The following is a 7029-nucleotide window of genomic DNA, read 5'->3' on the forward strand; positions in this document are numbered from 1 at the left end:
CAACAAAACCGTCAATGTTAGGGAACAAAGCTAATCCATAGATGAGCAACACAAAGATAGCTTCAAAAGCATCCATACTACCAGCTTGAGCAAAAGTGGTAGCTTCCTTGATGAGGAAAATAGATGGCAACCCAAACAACCCTCCTTTCTTCACCCAATGAGCCTCTATCTCAGACTTCTTCAAGTGAAGAGCTTCAGCAATAATAATAGATCGGGGAATCTCCTCCAATCCACTAAAAGGCACTCTACTAGAAACAAGTATCCCCAAAAGATGAGAATACTCCTCCAAGGTAGGCACAAGCTAAAAATCTAGGAAAGTGAAACAATGGTATAGAGGATCATAGAACTGCACCAATACACTCAAAAGTCCTTCAACTACATCAGTATACAAGATGGACAGAAGCTTCCCATGATGTTGTTTAAAGTCCAAGAGATCTAATACAAAAGATGCTAGCTTCCTTAACTCTTTCAAGTCGGGACATCTGAAACTGTACTTCTTAGTGTTCCTTCGTCCATAATCCATGGTCTGAAAATATTTGCAAATGATACCTTAGTTCCTTGAAATTTTTGTGTGATGAATGTTATGATGTGCATGAATGCATGAATACAACAATCACAAATAAGGGATCACACACAAGGCAAACAAAGGTCAAGGGATGAATCAAGTCATTGTCAAGATCAATCATCCATTTTGGTGGATTATGGTTTTCACCTTATCAACACCCAAGATCCATTGATATTGACAAGACTTGATTGGATCAATAAAGAATCAAGGATTTGTTGCAAGTCACGAGCATGAAGTCTGGGTAAGAACCATCCCAAAGGATTGAACTAAGGATAAAAACCTGTAGATCATGTTATAAAAAGTTCCCAGAGTCTTAATTCCATCTATCGGGTATTACAAGTTAAGATGACTGACTCGTCGACCCATAATATTCTCAAGAGAAACTCGTCTGAAAGTAGTATCGCGTAACAACTATTATCAAGTCTACACTTGAACAGTTTCCGCACTACGTCCTAAATAGGACAAGATGGGTTAAATGTTCTAAGGTCCTCAGCTTCTCAGACCCAATTAGAAATAGTAATGCCTAACCATAAATACTTGTGTGACATTTCCAAATCCAAAGGAGTCTCCACTGAGCAGATGGATCTCGAGCCAACTTGTTAAGGACTACTCCACACAAGTCGAACATGACTATACCATCCTCCTATCTTATATACACTCAAGTTCGGGTTAGAACTTATCTCACCACTCAGAGATCACCAAGCACAACAAGCAGATTATATCACACATACATATATACAAACATCACATATATACAAATATATTCACACAAAAAGTAGGCTAAACCCACTTGAGACTACTCCCCAGCAGAGTCGCCACTTAATTTCTGTAGCGGAAAATTCATGATCATCAAGCTATTGACAAGCTAGAGATCAATTAACAAGTGTCGCCACCGCGCTTTTATTGTTTCCAAGGTAAAGGGGAAAAAGTACGAACAAAACCCAAATAAGTAAGAAGTTTTCGAATAAAAACTAATAAAAGTCAAAGATCACAGGTAAGGGGGTTGGTTACACAAAGGAAAGGTGTTAGCACCCAAAGTGTCCTAGGTACTCCTAGGGAGCCCTTTTTGTGTGCGTATGTATTTTTGTACAAAGTGATGTTTACAAACAAATAGAATGAGGGGATGAGAGAGAAAATTGTTAATTATATTTTTGTGTTTGACAAGACCTTCGGTCTTGTGCCTACGTATCAACATAAAAATGAGGGATCAAAACCTCGTAGTTCGTGATACAAATTTCAAAATGAGTGTGTTGATTTTAACAAAATTTAAGTTTGAAAAGCACAAAGGCCTAAAATGGTTTGAATGAGTTAGTTCTTTTTGGCTTTTTGAAAGTTTAAGTCAAGTATAGTTAAGTCTATTTATAAGTTTGACTTAAGAAAATAAGTTTGAAAATGCAATGGCATAAGGCCAAAGTTTCTATCTTTGCAAAAGTGGTCAGAGTTTAGAATAAAAATAGTTCACACAAAGAAGATTTTGAAAATCGAGGCAGAGATTTTGAAATTAAAGAAATGGTGAGAAGATGAAGAGACTATCCTATGCACAAAATGAAAAGTTTAGAGTTGAAAAGGTCTGACCAAATGGGTAGCAATCCAATAGATAAGTATGTCAATAGAAACCCAGAATTCCCTAGGACTTTTAGAATCAAGCAATACACAAATGCATAATTATATTATCTTGAAGAGCAAGGCATCAAATAAAGATGGCCTCATCCAATCTTATCCGTTCCATAATCTGCTTCAGAAATAACCCATGTAACAGATGAATTCCATAAGTCACAGATTCAAAATAACAACTTCACAATGATCATTTTGCAGATGAATCTTAAAGAGATCTTCAAAGATGTATCAGATGAATTTCAAATTGCAAGAACTTGGTTCTTCAACAAGTTGGCATTGGCCAAGTCCATTAGCTTAGGGAGGTTGCCTAGATTCTAAGTCCATTTGGGCAAGATTAAGCCAACAGTCCACTCAAAAGTTTTTTAGGGTTTTTGTTATTATTATGTACATTAATGGTCAAAGACCACATAAACAAGCAAAGTATAGACAAACAAAATATATCACACAATATGGTCCAAATAGACAAAGTGAAAATTATATTAACATAAACAATTAGAATGATATGTACAATGGCAAATGAAATAAAGTGCAAAAGAGTAAATTGCATTAAAGTAAAAGCTTGAAATTAAAAGTCAATAGTTAGTAGGTTAGAGGTTAGTTTTGTTTTGCTTTTGCTTTTCAAGACATTCTTTGGAGAATACTCAACCCACTTATCACAAGCATGGATCCTTGAACCAAAACATCTTCCAAAGGAAGGAAAGAAGGCCAAGTTTCCACACAATACCATGAAAGAGGGGAGACTTACAATCTCACTAACTAGAATGCTTATGCCTTTTGTGTCACAAATTTAGCGCTATGTTAAGCAATCGTAATTGGACTTTTGTAGAAGTCACAACTATTTGAGGTCGGGCAATAGAATTTTGGTGTTAATGCATGTTAGAGACACAGTATAATGGACTATGCTCATGAGACATACCACACACAAAAAATAATATGCAAAAGGTGTGGCCTAATCTCATCCATAATCATGTCAATTTTTCAATCAACTAGCATTTGGACTTTGAGATGTCATAGGCCAAATAAAATGAATGAAATAAGAAAAGGAATGAGATGAAGTGGGAAGGGGATGAGTGAGATCACAAATTGGTCAAAGGAGGATTTTTATTAAATTAATATCATTCATTCATTTTGGGAGATGGAATGTACATTCCATCAATCCCCTAAATCCAATGATATTAACTTGACAAAATCAAATCTACCTTGACCAAGGCCCAACAACAATAAGCAAACTCATACAAGTCAATACAAATGGTCAACAAAATTTAATTGGCATTTATTTAAATAAAAATAATAAAATAATGCATTTAAATCAAATATGTTTTGTCCAATTCCTAAAATCTCATCAAAACACCAAAGAAATGGCCATGAGATTTATCATAGGTCAAACAAGGTCAAAGGACCTTAGAGAAAAAATTTCATAATTTTTGGACATTTAAAAATATATTTAAACAATTAAAAACAAATGCAAAATCAATTAATTCATGGAAAATATTAATAATGATCCAAAAAATAATTTTAATTCAGAATATGAAAGAAAAATATTTGAAATTTTTTTGTGAAAGTCCCATACTTTTTTGGATCAATATTAAATTTAATATGAATTATTGAAGAAAATGAAAATAAAACAAAAATCAAAAAATCAAAAATACGTGGACCATCAAATCTCCCTCATTAATTGAGGTGGCAGATCTGATGGTCCTTAGCGCGCGTTCCACATGGACATTAGTCAATTGTGTTGTACAAATGGTAATCAAAAGGGACGATCAAGATTAGAACATAGTACATGGATCCTGTGGTTCACAGCCTTGCCAAGTCATCGCCGGAGCCAGAGCTCTGGTCATCTTCTCCTGTGGACCTCACCGGACTGGTCCACCATGAACCATCACCATAATGAAAAACAAGGACATGATCTTGAAGAAAAAATGGCACTGAGCTCGAATCTGACCTCCATTCATTCCAACTCCAAGTATATTGAGAGATATGTGGAGTTGAAATTTGAGGTACATGAATTGAGTTGCTTCGATTTAACCTCAAAGCAACTCAATCTTCTTGCCTATATTTGTAGGTGCTTGATTGGCTGCATTATATGGTAAAACACTAGCTGGATTCTAATGTCTTGACTGATGTCATGACATGGTGTGTATGTTTAACTGCATTGTAGGTTAGAATATCTAACTGTACTCTGATGTCTTGACCGATGTCATGACACACTTGAGTAGTTACTGCAGGATTAGCTAATACAGGATTTATTGAATGTCAAACTGGATGCTGTGACATTTATACCTGTCAGCAGATACTAAGGAATAGAACAGCTGGTGTTCTGTTAGAACTTAGTATTTATTTCCAGTCTGGTTATCAAGGAAAGACCAGACCTGGCATAAGGCCTATTGACTGAATGTCAAACTGGATGTTATGACATTCATCATATACTGAACAGTAGACAGAGTGGTGTTCTGCTATACTTCAGCATGTTACTTAGTCTGTTCTTCAAGAGGATAACAGAACTGACTTAAGGCCAGATGTGTAAATGTCAAATTGGATACTTTGACATCTATTAATGTAAGTTGTTACTGTAGTATGGTCATTTTGGTCATATACAGGTCAGCAAAATTGTACAGTCTATTTTCTAGAAAAACAGACTCAGCATATGATCCTTGATGTCAAGCTGAATGTCGTGACATTCATTCCTGACAGCATATGCTATATTGTAGGTTGTTCAGTTTTCTGTTTCAGCTTTTCTCAGGCTATTCTTCAGGGATTCAACAGCTTAGAGAAAATTCAGGAAATCAACAACCAAGCTACATTTAATGAACCTAACAAATAGCCTATTTGTTAGTAACCTAGATGTTGAATTTATGGGAACTCGCGTGACCTTAAATTCAGGAGAATACAAGTGCAAAAGCCCAGGTACTGCAATATAAAAGGAAGCCGTTCCTTCATTCATTTTTGGGGTTTTTGAGGCGTGAAGATTTAGTGTGTCCATCATACTTCACTGCTGTATTTTTGTGAGTCTTGTATTAGACATATCTTGTAAGCCAAGCCTTTATCACATTGATGATTGCTTTGGCATAGGGTGTTCATTGAGTTGTAAGTGTTGTGTCGCTCAAAGCTTTTAAGCGTGAGTGCTATGTATCTTGATTAAAGCTGTTTAGCACAATCAAGAGTTGTTTGAAGTGTGACTTCAAAGTTGTCTTTAATATTGATTAAAGGTAGTAATCACTGAGGTGATTGAGGGGGAGTGAGTAGGAACTCTGATCTTAGAGTAAGATTGAAATTGCATTGGGTAGGGATTAAGTGACAAGTTGTAAACGGGTGAGTTTAGCTTTGAATTAATACTACTGATAGTGGATTTCCTCCCTGGCTTGGTAGCCCCCAGATGTAGGTCATGTTGGACTGAACTGGGTAAACAATTACTTGTGTTATTTACTGCACTTACTTTTAAGTTCTGCATAATTCTTGTCTGTGCAGAATTGGATGTCATAACAACCCGTGTGACATCTAAAGTCTGATAACTAGAATTTCAATTGGCATCAGAGCAGGCACCCTGCCTGTGAATTTCTGGGTGAGATCTAGGGAAGTTACTTTCTAGTACCATGGACAAGGATATAGGACACTCAAATAGACCACCCATGTTGGATGGACCTAATTATGATGACTGGAAGCCTCGTATGATAGCCTTCTTAAGGTCTCTAGATAGCAAAGTCTGGAGAGCTGTCAACAAAGGTTGGGAACATCCAGCGAAGACAGGTGAAGATGGAGTCAGTGTGCAGATTCCTGAAGAAGAGTGGGACAAGGAACAAGAGGCATTAGCTCTTGGAAATTCCAAGGCCTTGAATGCATTGTTCAATGGAATCAGTAAGAACATCTTCAGGCTGGGGCACCACTGTGAACTAGCTAAGGAAGTTTGGGATACCCTCAAGGTAACTCATGAAGGTACTTCCAAGGTGAAGATGTCCAAACTTCAGATGCTGACCACCAAGTTTGAAAATCTGAGGATGAAAGAGGATGGGACTATTCATGACTTTCACATGAATATCCTTGAAATTGCAAACACCTCTGGTGGACTAGGTGAGAAAATGGCTGAAGAGAAACTTGTAAGAAAGATTCTCAGGTCCTTGCCTAAGAGATTTGCTATGAAGGTTACAACCATAGAAGAGGCTCAAGATATTTGCAAGATGAAGGTAGATGAGCTCATTGGTTCCCTCCAAACCTTTGAAATGGGCTTATGTGAGGATGCTGATAGGAAGAACAAAAGCATAGCATTCGTATCTAACACTGAAGAGAAGTCTGAAGAAGGAAACAGTGGAGAAAATGGAAGCATCTCTGAAGCCATAGCCATGCTTGGAAGACAGTTCAACAAGTTCATAAAGAAAGTTGATCAACAGGGTAGACCTAATGTCAAGAACATTCCGTCTGACATAAAGAAAAGATCAACTTCTGAAGAAAAGTTTAACCAAGGCAAGGGAATCCAGTGCCATGGATGTGAAGGATATGGTCATATTAAGGCTGAATGCCCTACCTTTCTCAATATGAAAAGGAAAGGGCTATCTGCCACCTGGTCAGAAGAAGACACTAAGAGTGAATCTGAAGGAGAATCTGTTAAACATGTCACAGCTCTGACCAGTGTCTGTGCCTCAGAGGATGACTCAAGTGGAGATGAGCTCACCTTGGATGAACTTGCTGCCTCATATAAAGAACTACGTGTTAAAAGTGCAGAAGTATGTATCCAAGGAGAAAAGCATGAGAAACTCATCAAAGAGCTAGAAGCTGAGAAACAGGAGCAGCTGAAAGTCATAGAGGGTCTGAAGGGTGAGATTTCTTTGCTAACTTCTAAGCTAGACCAATTG

This window comes from Lathyrus oleraceus, chromosome 7, assembly GCF_024323335.1.
Source record: "Lathyrus oleraceus cultivar Zhongwan6 chromosome 7, CAAS_Psat_ZW6_1.0, whole genome shotgun sequence".
In the NCBI taxonomy this organism is placed as follows: domain Eukaryota; kingdom Viridiplantae; phylum Streptophyta; class Magnoliopsida; order Fabales; family Fabaceae; genus Lathyrus; species Lathyrus oleraceus.